This window comes from Phoxinus phoxinus (genome assembly GCF_949152265.1).
Source record: "Phoxinus phoxinus genome assembly, chromosome: 18".
NCBI classification, from domain to species: Eukaryota; Metazoa; Chordata; class Actinopteri; order Cypriniformes; family Leuciscidae; genus Phoxinus; species Phoxinus phoxinus.
In genome coordinates, this window is record NC_136893.1 from 30,932,607 (window position 1) to 30,948,758 (window position 16,152).

At 38.3% G+C, this 16,152-nt stretch overlaps 2 long non-coding RNA genes across 2 annotated transcripts; both read right to left on the minus strand.

Moving 5' to 3' along the window:
- Window positions 1-1,381: 1,381 nt before the first annotated feature.
- LOC306985901 lies at window positions 1,382-2,982 on the minus strand. Its single transcript, XR_013794890.1, has 3 exons — window positions 2,869-2,982; window positions 2,646-2,741; window positions 1,382-1,444 (listed from the first exon to the last, which is right to left on the minus strand). It is a non-coding gene; the product is annotated as an uncharacterized lncRNA (long non-coding RNA).
- Window positions 2,983-7,305: 4,323 nt separating this feature from the next.
- Window positions 7,306-9,148, minus strand: LOC306985971. The gene is made up of 3 exons (XR_013794897.1): window positions 8,660-9,148; window positions 7,693-8,629; window positions 7,306-7,496 (listed from the first exon to the last, which is right to left on the minus strand). It is a non-coding gene; the product is annotated as an uncharacterized lncRNA (long non-coding RNA).
- Window positions 9,149-16,152: the final 7,004 nt, after the last annotated feature.

A 16,152-nucleotide genomic window follows, 5' to 3' on the forward strand; every position in this document is an offset into this window, starting at 1 on the left:
GTTCCAGTTCTGAAAGTGCTGCATTAAGATCATCATTTAGTTTTGACCTGTCTCTCTGAGAAAAACTGGAGAGCTGCATCTTGGAAACCTCTCCTTCTCGTCGACGATTAAAAAGTATTACTTTTGCAAGTGTGACCTGAGCAAGCTTTGACCAGTTAGTTGTAGACGATTCTAATGATAAGCCATCACGGTACTCTTTCTCCTTCTCATCCAGATACGAATGCAGTTTTTTAACATCCTATGTGAGAGGAAGCAATAGTGGTGCATTCCATTTACCTTCCTCCAGTGTTCTGTAGGCTGATGATGAAACCAGTTCATTCCATTTGGCATAATATACCTGACGGAAATTTCTGGCTTCGGTAGCAGTCTCTGCATCACCATTAACCAAGGCTTTACTTTCCAAAAGTTCTGAAATTTTAGCCAAACTTTGTCCCAATTTTAGCGGAAGAGTTGGGATTTTGTATGTATTACTTTCCTGATTATATCCACTAACATGTTTTACAGCTAAGACAGTCTGCATAAAGGTGGTTGGTGTCATCATTTCCGAAATGCTCCTTAGAGATGTGACCTCTCTTGCACTGAGTATAAGTCTACCCAATTCTCTCATTTTTTGTCGAATGTGTTCATGCTTTGCCCTATCACTGCCTAATCTGTTGTACAGGTGCTGTCCATTTTCCATTATCAACTCATCACCTTTAACTGCAAGTGAAACTCTGTCTTGATTCATGTGGCCTATTACTTTCCACAGGCCATTAGTTATACAAGCAGGAGCAGGTGTCAAAGAACATAAAGAAAGAACTCTGTTCTTCCCTGGTTTGGGCTTGACATCGGGTGGTTTGAAACCACATGTCTTCACATGTCGCCATAATACTTTTCTGGTGAAAAGGCCGAAGCAGAAGGAACAGTGGACAAATTCATTGCCGTTAGCTTCTTCATTTGGTCTTTTACAAGCAACAAGACTTCCTTTCCCTGTTCGCATAACTTCCGTGTCGTGCACCCAATTACCTTTTTTCCGCAGGTACTCAAGCTGCATGCGTCTGTCTTTTGAATTTTTTGGATAGCTCACAGCCCTTGCCACCTCAATTTCATTTTGATGCTTCCGTTCTAAATGCTTGGATATTTTTGTAAAAGTTTTTTTACAGAACAAGCAGTGCTGCCTTTTATCATACAGTCTTTTTTTGTCACATTTTTTGACGACAGCTGAGACAAAGGAACATATTCTTCTTCACTGTCAGGGCAGGAGTCATCAGTATCAAATAGATCATTTGTTATGGGTGGGATGTCAGTTGTCATCTTAAAATAAAACAGATAAAACAAAATTATTCTTAGGTTTGTAGTGTGGCTGACACATAAAATGAGGGTAATTTCTTTATGTTTTTACCACAATGCTTTTTGTTCTTCTCAGTTTAGGGACATAATCTTCATCATATGATCTTTCTGTATTCTAAAAAACAAAATGTTAAGTTGTAATCTCCCTTCCTTAAAATAAGAGATTGTATACCATAAAACTTCAAATAACAGTCCCAAATAGACGCCTGTGTCTTTTAAACGCCTGGTGTGGCTACAGGTTTGGGTTAAAGGCCGGTCTGAAATAGAGGCCAGGGCCCACTTCCCCGAAAGCATCTTAAGCCTAAGAGCGTCGTAAAGTCCCTCTTACGAACGTCTTAAGATTTGCCGACTGTTTCCCGAAACCATCGTAGCTTAAGAGCATCGTGAAAACACTCGTAGATCTACGAGTGCTCCAGAGTACTCGTTACCGGTTAAGAGCGTCTTAACAGTACTTCTCACTGAGGTCACCAACAGGACATACAGAGGAATTACAACTTAGAATACATAATCCAATTCACGTTCCCATTCTTTATTGTGTTTACTTGTGATGAATCAGATTTTAGCGCGCAAAACAGCATAGCCTACATTTAATGGTCATAAAATGTGATGAAAAGCGGACAAAAATGCAATCAAGTTATGAAACGAGACGTTGCCAGAATAGTTTGACATTATCTTTGCTAAGTGAATATTTTATTAGGCCTATGAGGTAAAAAGCAGAGAAAGCAACATGTGGTTTAGTCTGTAGCCTACTGCATCAAAATCTAAGCCTACACATTTCCTCTCTTTCTTACTCGACTTCTTTCTTATCTTCAAACGTGTTCTTAAGTGGCACCGCGAAAAATTATTGCATGGTGCAACAATCTAATCTTAAAATAATTACAATTATTTATGTCTCTGTGTGGTATATAACCTACTTGGGATCCTTACATGCAGATGTCAAAGTGTTTCTATTTTCGTATTGATGTGAATTAATGTGTAGATCAGAAGTTTAAATGGTAGGCCTATAGCTGTGACGTGCAGTCACCTGACATCACCGTCAAATCAGAGGATATTTCAGAACTATTAACGTGGACAGCTCCCCTTAAGAGCATCTTAAGAGCAGTGTATGCGCGTTCACGCTACGAGAATGTTCGGGAAACAGTCGGAAAAACCAAACGAACGATCGTAAGATGAATCGTAGAAAACCCTCTTAAGAGCGTGTCGGTTAGGAAGGTAGGTAGGTTTAATACCACATTAAGTTAAAATACAAATATATCCTAAAGAAGTCAGAAAGTACTAACCAAGTGCACAAATCTAGTATACGCTTGGTTCCTTACCTGCAGATCTGTCTGGGTGAACTCAAGTACAGCAGGATGTGCTGCATTGACTGTGCTGGAGTCATCACTTGCATTACAGAACTCAAAAGCATCACTCTGGACATGAAAACAAGCACACATATGTTAACATACAAAGGCAAACAAATACGATCACTATAGACTGTCACAAAAAGAGAAGCTGAATAAATGACAGTATATAAGTCATTAAAAGTAAATGCATTACCTTGTGACAGATTTCATCTTCAATAATCTGGTGAGAGCAACTGACATGATCCGTGTCACTGGTTTCTTCTTCAGAGCTTGAGTACTCAACCAACTTAAGTTGGATTTGTTGAACCTAGGAAATCAGATGCTAAATTAATCTACTAAATTGTATAACAATAGGTGAGGGAAATTTGGTTCACTCAGCACACGGTGAACACACACTAATCCCAGCGCAGTGAGCTGCCTACAACAACTGCGGCGCTCGGGGAGCAGTGAGGGGTTAGGTGCCTTGCTCAAGGGCACTTCAGCCGTGCCTAATGGTTGGGGATCGATTGGGTCAACCCCACGGTAACAAGTCCAAAACGCTAACCAGTAGGCCACAGCTGCCCCCTCAAAGAAACGCTGCGAGCAGGGAGTATAAATATAATTTACAAGAGTAAGAACAAGCAAGAACAAGAGTACAAACATAATTAAGTGAAGAATGAACATGTTCATAGCAACACTTTGATATATATAGACCTATTGTAATACATGTGTAAAAGAATTTAAAAGCAATAGTCTATACCTAAAGTAAGAGGTGGTCACCTTTGTAAATATAACCCACGGTTGACATCATCTAATATCACTACTAACCATTACAATCACACTTGACTGTGGTATATGTTATGTGTGGGGACCGATTCCATAGTTGTCTGAAGTCAACTTAACACACAGTCAGTCAACCGTGTGGGGTACATATTTTAATATTAACAGCAGTTCCATGGTGGTCAACTTCACACACACAGTCAGTCAACCGTGTGGGGTACATGTATAACATTAGCTAAAAAAATGTAAACTTTTGCATTGAAATCAACATCACATAGGCTTCTACCCTATTTGAAGTTCACCATCTTCTCCTAAATTTGATCATCTAGCCTGGGGAATAAAATATGTCTAAAAAACACTGTACCTAAGATAACCTTAGCTCACTGACCAACACTTAATTCATAAATAAATAAACCTAAGGTCAATTTGTGATGGCACATTATCTGCAACAGAACAGCTCAATTCTATTTCCAAAGGAGAATAAGGAAAATATACTGATTTAGTTACCTTCAGATCTGTTTGAGGGAATTTAACCACATCAGGATGTGCTACAATGATTGTGTTGGGGTCCTCTCCTTGATATGCGCTCTCAACATCAACAACATCATCCTAAACAAGAGTACAAACATAATTAAGTGAAGGGTGAACATGTTTGTAGCAATACTTTGATATATACAGTAGACCTATTGTAATACATGTGTAAAATAATTTAAAAGCAACAGTCTATATCTCAAGTAAGAGGTGGTCACCTTTGTAAATATAACCCATGGTTGACATCATCTAATATCACTACTAACCATTACAATCACACTTGACTGTAGTATATGTTATGTGTGGGGACCAATTCCATAGTTGTCTGAAGTCAACTTTACACACACAGTCAGTCAACCGTGTGGGGTACATATTTTAATATTAACAGCAGTTGCATGGTGGTCAACTTCACACACACAGTCAGTCAACCGTGTGGGGTACATATATAACATTAGCTAAAAAAATGTAAACTTTTGCATTGAAATCAACACCGCATAGGCTTCTACCCTATTTCAAGTCCACCATCTTCTCCTGAATTTGATCATGTAGCCCGGATAATAAAATGTCTAAAAAACACTGTACCAAAGATAACCTTAACTCACGGACCAACACTAAATTCAGAAACAAACAAACCTTAGGTCAATTTGTGGTGGCACATTATCCGCAACAGAACAGTTCAATTCTATTTCCAAAGGAGAATAAAGACAATACACTGATTTAGTTACCTTCAGATCTGTTTGAGGGAATTCAACCACAGCAGGATGTGCTACAATGATTGTGTTGGGGTCCTCTCCTTGATATGCGCTCTCAACATCAACAACATCATCCTAAACAAGAGTACAAACATAATTAAGTTAAGGGTGAACATGTTTGTAGCAACACTTTGATATATAGACCTATTGTAATTGATATATAGACCTATTGTAATACATGTGTAAAAGAATTTAAAATCAACAGTCTATACCTAAAGTAAGAGGTGGTCACCTTTGTAAATATAACCCACGGTTGATATCATCTAATATCATTTCTAACTATTACAATCACACTTGACTGTGGTATATGTTATGTGTGGGGACCAATTCCATAGTTGTCTGAAGTCAACTTTACACACACAGTCAGTCAACCGTGTGGGGTACATATATAACATTAGCTAAAAAAAATTAAACTTTTGCATTGAAATCAACACCACATAGGCTTCTACCCTATTTGAAGTTCACCATCTTCTCCTAAATTTGATCATGTAGCCCGGATAATAAAATGTCTAAAAAACACTGTACCTAAGATAACCTTAGCTCACTGACCAACACTTAATTCATAAATAAATAAACCTAAGGTCAATTTGTGATGGCACATTATCCGCAACAGAACAGTTCAATTCTATTTCCAAAGGAGAATAAAGAAAATACACTGATTTAGTTACCTTCAGATCTGTTTGAGGGAATTCAACCACATCAGGATGTGCTACAATGATTGTGTTGGGGTCCTCTCCTTGATATGTGCTCTCAACATCAACAACATCATCCTAAACAAGAGTACAAACATAATTAAGTTAAGGGTGAACATGTTTGTAGCAACACTTTGATATATAGACCTATTGTAATACATGTGTAAAAACATTTAAAAGCAATAGTCTATACCTAAAGTAAGAGGTGGTCACCTTTGTAAATATAACCCATGGATGACATCCTCTAATATCATTTCTAACTATTACAATCACACTTGACCGGGTAAATGTTATGTGTGGGGACCAATTCCATGGTTGTCTGATGTCAACTTCACACACATAGCCAGTCAACCGTGTGGGGTACATATGATAATATTAGGAACAATTCCATGGTTGCCTGAAGTTAATTTCACACACATAGTCAGTCAACCGAGTGGGGTACATATTATTAGCTGGAAATACAAACTTCGAAATCGATATCACTCAGGCTTCTACCCTACTACTCTACCCCAATATGTGTCATGTGTGCAGTTCAATTCCATGGTTGTCCGTAGTCAACATCACACACAAAACTGGTTAACCTCATATGGTACATAATAACTTTTAACATTAGTGGCACAAACACTTTCACAAATAGACCAATTCCATAATTGTCTGTAGTCAACTTCATGAACACAGCCAGTCAACCTTATGGGGGTATATATTAGTTGCAAATAAAGACTAACAAAGAGATGAACTTCATTTAAACTCATTGTTTAAACTTGATGTATTTCAACTTCTCAATATGGACACCTAACTTGGGATACATGCTTCTAAATAGCATCATAGCCAACTTTAACCCCCTGGGGTCTGAGGGGTTTTTGGGGCCCTTGAGAGGTTTTGACATGCCCTGACATTTGTGCTTATTTCAGCTACTTACAACATACCTTTGGCCAACACATAATTATGCTGTATTCAGCACCAACTCTGCTACAATAATATGTGAGCAAAATGGAAGTTACATGTTTGCATTTTATAGAAAAAAAATATTATGCGTGGTTAGTAAGTTTTGGGAAAAAATTTGTCACTGCAATGAGCCCATATAACTCATGCTGAATAGTTTGGCACAAGACTTTTGAGTTACCATTCTTGTTGGCTAGAATGTTTACTACAAAATGATGTGAAAATCATTCTGATCACTCTTTCACAAAACAACAATATAATGATTTAAACTTTGCAAGTCAGTTTTTGTGCCAGCACTGCTTAATGCGTAGGGGTGTTGATGGCCATGAATATGAATGAGGGGAGACAATAGACACTCCCCATCCATGGCTAATGCCCCATCAATGGCTAATGCCCCCATCAAGGTGCTGTGAGGCAGAGAGGAGAATCTGAGAATGAGAGGACATTCAAAGGTTTTGTTTTTTAATCTGTTTTTATTGTAATTCCTCTATGTGGAGGAACTAAATGTTGTGCCTCACAAGACCACAGTGCTACCGTACATATATAAACATATAGTACCAGTCAAACGTTTGGACACATTACCATTTTTAATATTTTTGGAAGATGGCTGCATTTATTTGATAAAAAATACAGAAACAACAGTAATATTGTGAAATATTATTACAATTTAAAATAATGATTTTCTATTTTAATATACTTTAAAATATAATTTATTTCTTTGATCAAAGCTGAATTTTCAGCATCCTTACTCCAGTCTTCAGTGTCACATGATCCTTCAGAAATCATTCTAATATCATGATTTGATAATCAGGTATTATCAATGTTGGAAAAACTGTTATTATTATTATTATTATTATTAAAAAGAAAAGCATTTATTGAAAATAGAAATCTTTCCTAACAATATATCTTAACACATCCTTTAAAAAAAAGAAAGAAAGGTAGTGTATACTGTTACAAACAGACTCATGGGCGAATGTGAGTAAACAGAGGTCACTTGCGGTCCAGTTTCCCGGGCAGGAATCACGCAGTCTGTGCAACCATGTCAACATCAGTCTCGGTTTTCCATGACAGGGTGGACTTGGACCTGTTGCTTGTTTGCCATGGCTCTCTTCGGGACCGGTGCTTGGACATGTTCATTGTCACATCTGTTGATAACACAATCAAAGAAACTGTATTATTATCGCTATCAATCACTATGGCCATGGATTAAGAAAAAGACAACCGATTTTGTAATTTCACACAAGAATAGGTAGGCCCTACTTGTATATTATGACGAGTATATTATGTATATTGTAAACACAATTACATTTCATCAGTAAAATATTACGTCTGTGCACTTACCATCATTCTCGATTGAGAACTGAACGACACCTGCGTCCTCTGCTGTGCTGGAGAAGGAGAGCGTGATGCAAACACATTCCTAAAAAAATAAAAACAACTGTGTTAGCATACATTATCCAAAGATGGGCGATTAATGGGTATGGACGCACAATGCATGTAGTCTATATATCTGTTGATGGGCCATAGGACGGAGAAATATCTATTTATGGGCCATAGATCGCGAGGTGTTGATGGCCATTATCTGCGAACGCATTTAGAGCATTTCAAACATTTACACCTGCATTCACAATCATCTGTGGCAATATTTTAGCGTGTGTCATAGGCTAACCAAAACCGAACATTTATATATAAAAATATAATGTCTAGTATTTAGACAGTAGGCCTATCACATTTTACCGGAGGCTGAAATATATTTGCACGAAATCATATTTACACCTAAGCAGATATTCGCAAAAGTCAGTATTTTTAGCATGATAATCAGTGTCATAAGCTAATCAAAACGGATTGAAATATAATACAAATATGTTTAGAGAGTAATATCACATTGAAACACGACGAATGTTAGGGATATTGTAAGGCAATCTTTCCTGTAATATGTCAAAAGCTAACCAAAACTAAGCAAAATATAGTCTGAAAATTCACATGAGTTCTATATAATCAGAAAAGAATTATATAAACACTAAACAACTTACTCGAACTTGTATCCTCTGTGGGATCAATTCGCTCTTGAAAATGCAGCCGTTCTCCGTCTGAGATGCAACCGTTTCTCTGAGGAAAAGGTGAATTCTTCCTCGCTGTCCATAATCATCTGGAGGACGACTTTACCGGAGAAGCGTGCCATCCTCAAAACGCGATGAACTATCCGTGAATCTGACGAGAAACTGCGTGTTTTCATCATGGCATCGATCGGAGGGCGTGTGCGATGCGTATAGATCACCTAAACTATTACCATGTGAATATAGATCACCTCAACTATTAGCATGTGAATAGCGCCGGGGGGCGTGGCGGCATCAGCTCATTAAAAATAATGAAGAGAGAACGAAAAACTGCGCCTCTCCTTGGTTTCAAACGGATTACATAAACTAAGAATATGTGTTTTTTAATATAAATTACTTCATTTAAAAGAAGAGAATTCTAGCTTCATAAAGACAAATGTCTCGTTCCTGAGTGACAAGTATTCGCTGAGTTACAGTTCATTTTCGGACGCGTTTCAGAATGGACTTCCCTGACAGAGAGAAGGCAGAACTCGCATCATGTTTATTTTTCTTTATTTGGCGAAAGACACAACACTTTGTTTTTATTGTGAGTATACACAAAAAAAATAGAAACTTAACTGGATCGAATGATGTAAAACACTTAAATGTAAGATCAAAACCAACAAAGTATTTTGAATCTCTTTTGCACTGATAAGAAAAAAAGCGAGCAGATCACGCCGGCGTGATTGCCGACCCCAGGGGGTTAACTCGCTCATTGCCATTATTTAGGACAAAATAAACAAAGGTGGATTTGTAATGGTAAATGGCAGGAAATAATTGTGCACACAAAGGCTACTGTGTTCTCAGCTTCTGTTGTGTTGATCTTGCTGTTTTAGTTTGCTTTTCTAGCAAGGCTATTGGATGTTTATGTAGATGCTGCATCAAAACTGTAGCTAAACTATTATGTTGCAATCAAACTGTTGTTTACCTGTTGTGCTACGTGTATGTTTACTTGGCTGCAAGACAAGTTTCCCTTAGGGGACAATAAACTGAAACTGAACTGAACAGGGGATGCTCCCAGGGTCCAACAATGTAATGGAGAAACAAAGACTGAAAGGACTGGGTCGGCCTTGTTAAAATTCTCCAAACCTTTACTATTGTGTATGTCAATTTCATATACACATCCAGTCCACCTCACAGGGTATGTTTTGGTTAGGTCTAAATGAAGGCTTTCACAACCAGAAGAATTTAGCTCAAATTGCTTCTCCATTTGAAGTTCTCCAACTTCAACATTTCAGCTACCTAATTTGGGATTAGTACATTCTTCCACATTGTATGGTATCCAGTGCAAGAACAAATTCACTCATGGTGCATCGTGTGGAACAAACAGTCCCATTAGGTTACAAATACTAACAAATCAAAATACAATAATGCAGTTACCTGTAGATCTACTTTGCAGTAGTCAACCGTGGCAGCATGTGCTGCTTCCACACTGCCGGAGTCATCTACTTTGTCTGGGGACTGCAGTGCAAGATCATCACTCTGGAAATGAATATAAATAGTCAATGTCAGAGAAAACATTTCATTATAAGTATTGCTAGTTGCACAATCTGAATTTGAGAATAAGCCTAAAATGTAGGCCTATACTAAAGCAAGAATACATTCTTTGCCTATATTTTAAAGGAACAGGCTCTACCATTATTAAACATTATTAAAGGGACACCAGGCAACGTTTTCGTGTTAATTACCCATCTTCGTAAATCGGTATATGGTTAAATGACTCATTACAGGGCGAATGAAGACTATCCCGCTTGCAAGTTCAGTGTATCCTACCCGCCGACCGAAGCAGGATCAATTACATCCTCAGAGGCAGGCTACTAAACGCTAGCGATTGTTGCAAACGTGTGTATAAAAACCCTTGACGGAAGATGCAAAGAAAAGGAAAAGAGCTTCAGACCGAGCGAAGGGGGAGTTTCGTAGAGAAAAAGCATCAGGCTTGCCTGGTGTCCCTTTAAACAACATGCATATGCTGTATTTCAAATAAAGCACACGCTTGAAACTAGTGTTGTCACGATACTAGAATTTCTAACTTTGATACGATACCTTGAAAAATATCGATATTCGATACCATTTTCGATACCACAGAGAAAAAAACTGCCACAATATTAAGGGGGTATTTTTTTTATTTAAAGCTAAATATAACAAGTCTAGAACATGACAATGTTCATGTATATTTTACATGAACAAAAATGTCCTGAGTTCTATCTGTTAATATTTTTTAATTGGACCAGGGCTAACATGACCTGTTGTATTTGTCTAACCTACTGTTATCAAAGATTAAAATATAGCCTACTGTAACAAAAAAGCACTTAACAGTATCAAATTGGAGGATAGAGTGTCAGTAATGTATAATAATAAGATTAAACATAAAATTTTCAGTTAAAGGCATTTCATTATTGAATTCAGAGATGCCATTGTCTAGCTGTTTAGTTTAATTAATATCTGTGTAATCAAATTGATGATAATCGCTAATGAAGGCAAATTGCAGAATTAAATAATAATTTTCTGAATAAAGTTAAATAGGCACAAGTTAATTTACATTTGACCACAGTTAAAATATTTACTTGTCTAAGATTCCTCAGTCAGATTATGTTAACTTTAAGAATTACGGTGAAAAAACGAGACAACACAGACTCATATCAACAACAATACTAGGCCATCTTGGTTAATATTTCAGAAAAGTTAAAATTACGCTATTCTCTGACATACCCGCTCGCAGTGTGAAGCGCGTGTCCGCGCTATTCTCCGACATGCCCGCTCGCGGTGTGTAGCGCGTGTCCACGCTATTCTCCGACTCTGACATGCCTGCTCGCGGTGTGTTTTTACGCGTGTCCGCGCTATTCTCCGTCATGCCCGCTCGCGGTGTTCTTTATCAATCAACCAAAGCCGGTCGCGGGGGCGCCGCCCTCGCCATCTTTCCATTCACTTCACTTTTGCTATTTAACCAGAGCGAATGAGACGAGTGCGTCACGTGTGGTGTTTGTCAACGCGCCTTTGGAGAGAAGTGAAAGTGACCGCTCGGCTAGTATCGATACTTCGGGAAATTAGTATTGGTACCGTTCAGATATTTCAGTATCGATATTTATCAAAATATCGATATTTTTGACAACACTACTTGAAACGTCTGTTAAACAACAAATGAATGAATGAGATGGTTGAAACGTGGCTAGGCCCAGGCAGAATTGCCTTAAAGCTACAGACCCATGGCTACACTTGACATGTAAATCTGTTCTGTTTCCAGAGCATGCTTTCTCTGTCTATGATCTGCAAGGTTAGGGCATCCTCAACAAAGAGATTGCCGGTTCGCAGATAATTTGCGACTGGCTGGAAAGCAAGAAATTACTGTGGTTTCTGATTGCGAGTTATGGATTATGAATTTTGTGCTGCCATCACAACCAACTAAACTTTAGAAACTTTTTTCAATGGCTGCGTCATTTTGTAACAAATGTAGGTCCTAGGCTAGCCTAGACCTACATGCCATTGTGAGGTTAAATTCTTAACAAACTAGAACAAAACAGAAATTCTTTTTAAACTTTCATGGAGTAAACATGTATGCCTCCTTTCTGGCCAAATTTTACAGCTTTCATGTTTAACAGCTTTATGTATATCGAGTTTGAACGGAGAGAATAGAAAAGTGTTACGATTGTGCCAGCTCTCCCCTACACTCGCATAGTAAACAAATGGAATGTTGGAACATTGCGCTCCCCAACACAACACTAAAGGTCGGGTTTGCTTCATTTTTGATGATAAGTTTTGTTTTGAAAATGGAAGGTTAGCCTACTTAACATTACTGTAGTTCTCTGAGAATCAATGTCATAAGATGGTTCATTACATTACACATCACGACATTACATACTACGTGCACACATGTGCAGGCCAATAGGGGGATTTGACTTCATCAGACGTCTTAAGCTGACTGCATAACGTGATTATTTCTGAGGTTCTGCTACGTTTTCAACCTGACATTGTGCATTTGTCATGGTTGAAAAGAATCTCTCTCCCGTTATGCAGTCAGTTTAACACCTCTGCAGGTGGGTACATGAAGTCAAATCCCCCAAATTATTCACAAATTTCTTAATTTTTTATGCGTGATGGCGGTGAGGAGCTCAGACCCGCAGTAGGCGTCACGTGACCGCAGTATTACGGTAATACGGTTACTGTCACAGCCCTATGTTGAACTTAACAAAATAAAAACAAAGACCTTGTTTCAGATTAAAAATGCCCTATAACATGTATAAGTATAAGTATATAAGTATATACACTTTTTTGATCCTGTGAGGGAAATTTGGTCTCTGCATTTTAACCCAATTGGTGAATTAGTGAAACACAAACAGCACACAATGAACACACAGTGAGGTGAAGCACACACTAATCCCGGCGCAGTGAGCTGCCTGCTACATCGGCGGCGCTCGGGGAGCAGTGAGGGGTTAGGTGCCTTGCTCAAGGGCACTTCAGCCGCGGCCCACTGGTCGGGTTGTAACCCTCCGGTTACAAGTCCAGAGTGCTAACCAGTGGGCCATGGCTGTACTTGCATGTACTTGCATGGCTATAACTATCAATGACAAAAAGTTTTTCCTTGCAATAGTTAACACTTACCTTTTCTTTCCATGGCCAGTCCAAATCACTGTAGTTGTAAGTTATTTCTTCTCCTGGTTGTATTTGCCGTATGGCAAATAAGCACAGGTGAGGTTCACCTTTGACGGTAATTCGCGTCATCCTGCTGTTTGGATTAAGGTGATCATCATTGACTAATCGGCCAAAGGAGTTGTCATCTCTTGCAGCATCAATACTGAAGACAAGACATACATTAGTAATTCATAAACAGGAATAAAATCACATGTGTTAGATTGTTAAAAGAATTAATACATTAGTAAAATTGTACTAATAGTTTGAAAGTTTATTTGTATTTGTCTTTTCTATTGCCTGTGTTCTCTTTCCACAGATAGGTCATAAAATAGAAAACACAGATAGGTCATAAAATAGAAAACACAGATAGGGCATAAAATAGAAAACACAGATAAAAGACATTGAAAAACTAGATGTCACAGCCTAACAGAGTGTGAAGAATGAATAATCATCAGTGTTAGCTATCCTCTCCCATACATATATCACATGCCTGTGAAAAGGGACCATTGACCTACCAGTACTTTTTCCCATTGACCTTAAATTCAAAAAGATACACTTGAAGTGCAGCATGGTAGATCCTTTTGCGTCTTTGACATTCATCAAATGAAATGATCTCTCCTCTGTATTCAACTAAAAAATCTCCTTTTTCAAAGTAAGTTTGGCTGAACACTCCTCGACCTATTTTGAACAAAAAGAGGTTGGTTTCAATTTTAAAGACTTGGACAGACCACTCACACAGGAAGGGTTACCATTTTCAACTGGCCAATAATCTTTAAGTAGCTGAGCTGTTCAACTTTAAACCTTTTTTATAATATTTCTTAGTAATGCAATCCATAACACATTTTACATCAAACACAAACAAAAACACACTGTGTTTGGTTCATTGCATACAGATTTCCGTCCAGCCAATGTGGCCTTTGTTAAGATAGAATGTGTTTCTTTGTTAGGAAAGTGTATCTTGTATTATTTTTATTAGTATGGGAGAGCCGGGATGATTGAAACGTGGGGCGAATTAAATATTCCAGTGCTGATGATAGACATTCCAGTGTCTGCACTGTCCACCTTTTGCTTGCATTGTGTTGAGGGGGGAGAGAAACTAGGGGGGTTTGGAATGTAATGTGTGTGAAAAAGAATATCCTTAGAGGACAATAAAGACTCTATAGTACAAAATAATTATCTACAGAATTATCTTAAGATCTGAAGTCTGTAGATAATTCTGTGCAGTGTGCCCAGGTCTTGTATCAAAGTCTAGCATTTAATAGTACCCTACTCAATAGCCTCTTAGTCCATCCAATCTGATCTGTATATTACGCATCACAAATCAGCAAACATAAATTTAATGTTTGACAACTCCTGTTTCTAGTTATTCCACTTACCTTTGACAGAGTTTATATATTTGGCAGTTAGTTCTGGCCTGTCTGCTGACAAGGAGATGTAATGTATTCCTTCTGCAACCGGGTCTCTATGACGTCGCTGGCTGCGACGCATGTTCTCCTAAAGCAATTTACAATTTAGTTTGCTTACATGAGTTCACAAATGTATTAAATGAAGAAAAAGGCTATTTCTAACACCTGCCTAATAGTTAGCTAGACCATAAGATAAGAAGTAATCCTACAGTGTTGTCTAAAGAGACCAAAGGAGGGTTGTGGGTATATCGTCCACTTAACAGTGCTGCCAGTTTTTGCCACCATAGCCTATATCAGGGGCGGCTAACCAGTCCAGCATGAAGAGCCAAAAAAATTCCACACAGCTCAAAAGAGCCACAAAAAAAGATGCCCACACTACAACAGCGACTTAGGCCTACAAAAATAGATCTTCTCTGTTCATTTAAAGTGAGACACTTGGCAGTGGTTTTTAACGGTGTTATTTAGGTTACATTGACATATTAACCAGAAAGGCTATGCTAGCCTACAAAAAGATGAATCCTCCTTTTCAATGTCCTCTTTCTATTTACGCTTAGCGTCAGGGTTTTCCTGATTGCAACAGTATCATTACACCTATTACAACAAAGTCTGCTTCTTTTTAGGCTAGATTCCTATCCATGACAGTAAAATTATTCTAATTTAAACATTGCAGCCTAACTATTAGCAGTACTATCAACTTATGAAAAGCATTTTCATTTACCAGAAATAATAGGCTATAATCCAAGGAGAAGTGAGAACATCCGTTGAGCAGCCGCGAGGAGGCAAAGAGCCGCATGCGGCTCGCGAGACGCATGTTCGCCACCCCTGGCCTATATCTACCTAGAGTGCCTCAAATCTGAACTGTTGTCAGTTTCGTTTAATAGCACAACTGCATTGTCTTCATTCAGACTCAACACATGATGGACTATAGGCTATACACATACATTTGGTTAGGAAATTATCCATTGCAGGATTACTTACCAAATTGACATCAAACTAGCCAGCTAATTCTCATGTAGGCTATTCAACTCGTCTGTTAAAATACCTGCTCAGGCACATTTGAATCAAGTTGTGGATTGCAGGTTGTGATAACAGTTGGTTGAAATCGAGTGAAATGTTTGTAAATTGTATAAATACATAACCTGTCCGTTTGGGAAACAACAAAAACGTATGGGTAGGTCAAGATACATTTCAAGCTTTTTTCCAACGTGAGCAACAAACACTCCCTACCAAATAGCCTCACATGCACACTTCCCTACACATACACAATAGGCGAATATAAGTGAAAGGTCTGTCGTTTAAGGTGTGAACGACCTGACGTTAAATGTGACCGGTCATGGAAAGTAAGGACACATGTCGGTTCTGGGGCATTTTGAGTTATTCACAGATTCTGAAAGTGTAGTCTCCAAGCTTTCCAACGATGTGTAACACATGGAAATCTGATAATATTTGGAGAATTTGTGGCCATTTGAAGGTAGGCACTCAAAAAAATTAAAAGTGGAGAAATCTGCCTCTAAAGATTGAGCAGTTCTCACCTCTCTGCTGCTGGGAGTGACAATAGGGCTCATTTACATCTCATTTAGATAAGCCATACCCCCTGTAAAGCACATGGGGGAGCAAAAAGGTCAGGAAAATGTGCCATCAAAGAAACAAAAAAAAGTTTGCAAACAGGTAAT